The following is a 1,633-nucleotide window of genomic DNA, read 5'->3' on the forward strand; positions in this document are numbered from 1 at the left end:
GGTGATTTCTCACTTTCCTTTCTATCTCTGTCTCTCTCGGAGTGCACAAGCACTATGGAAAAACCTCTCCCCTCCCAACCCTTCTCCAAAAAAAGAAACTGGAAAAAAAAAAAAAAGATAACCTGTATTTTTGTTACTACGAATACATGAAAGTCAAAATATTATAAAGTGAACTGAAAGAAAACACACAAAGTTTACTACAAAAGTTAATTTGGGTCAGACAGTGGTAAGAGACTCAAAATTAGAAAAATGTGATTTAAGTAAATCATTCATAAAGTTCTACCTTTCAAATGGAAAATATGTTCTTACATCATTGATATTTTTCAAGTACTGCATACCAAAAAATAAAATGAGCAAAGGCAATTATGTAAAAATATTTCAATGTCTAGTTACCACTGTTTCATGGGACTATTGGTCTTTTTGTTTTTTCTAATTGGAACTTCTTCAATTTCTACATTAGCCTTTAAATTTGTAAAAGTAAACTGTTAGAGAATTGCACATACATTCATATTTTAAATGTCAGGTAAGAGGCCAGTTGGTGGCATGGTATTTAGGGCAGCTGAACTCCCACATGGCTGACTGTGGTTCAAGTCCCAGACCTGGCAGCTAGCTTTCTCACTTTCCCTCTCTGTCTCTCTCTGGTCAACTTTAAAAAAATAAAATAAAATAAAGACAATGAATAAAATTAAACAATTCTTAAAAAAAAAAAACCTCAGGAAAAATAATCAAGATGAATTCAGCTACGTCTCTTTCCATTAGCGTGGTCCAGCAGTCTTAGTCTAAGGGCCCAGTGATTTGCTTTATCCTTTGACACTGTCTTTGAAGACAGAATGCAATGAAGAAAAAAATGCAATGAATTGTGATGTCATTGCCCTAATTCCAGAAATTTCTTTTCGATGTTAGATAACAGCTCTTTGTGAAGAGCAGTCATTCTTTCATCTATCTGATATATGTAAGTTATAAACATGGCTTTAAACCCTCATGAACTTGATTTCTCAGATCAAGTGTTTTATCCTTATCCCTCTTGATAATCTTCTCATTTCCCAAAATGTTCTGAGTTACATAATGAATAGGCTTAACTTCTTTCTCCTGAAATGCTGTTTTTCTCTTCCTTATAAAGAAAGGTAAATGAGGTATATAATTTTTCTTTTTTTAAGAATTATTTAACTTTCGGGACCAGCAGCTAGCGTAATGGCTATGTCACTGAACTCCCACATAGCCGACCGTTGTTTGAGTCCTGTGGTTTAAACTCACGCTGGGTGCATGTGCGTGCGTGCCCAAGATCCCCAGAGGAGAATGGAGGAGAAGGGACTGTGGCGTGGCCATCCCCCCTGGGGGGTGATTTCTTGCATTCTGTCTCTCTGTTTCTCTGTGTCTTTTCGGCGAGCGCACGTGCCCTATAGCAAAAACATCTCCAAAAAAAAATAACTATCTTTCTTTCTTTCTTTCTTTCTTTCTTTCTTTCTTTCTTTCTTTCTCTCTTTCTCTCTTTCTCTCTTTTTCTTTTAATTTGACCAGAGAGGGACAGAGGAAAGAGAGAGATGGAAAGGGGGAAAGCAAAAAAGCAAGCCACCAGCTCCAGATCTTGAATCACAGTTGGCCATGTGGGAGTCCAGCACCCTTAACCACCATG

This window comes from Tupaia chinensis, unplaced genomic scaffold (genome assembly GCF_000334495.1).
Source record: "Tupaia chinensis unplaced genomic scaffold, TupChi_1.0 Scaffold138235_1, whole genome shotgun sequence".
NCBI classification, from domain to species: domain Eukaryota; kingdom Metazoa; phylum Chordata; class Mammalia; order Scandentia; family Tupaiidae; genus Tupaia; species Tupaia belangeri.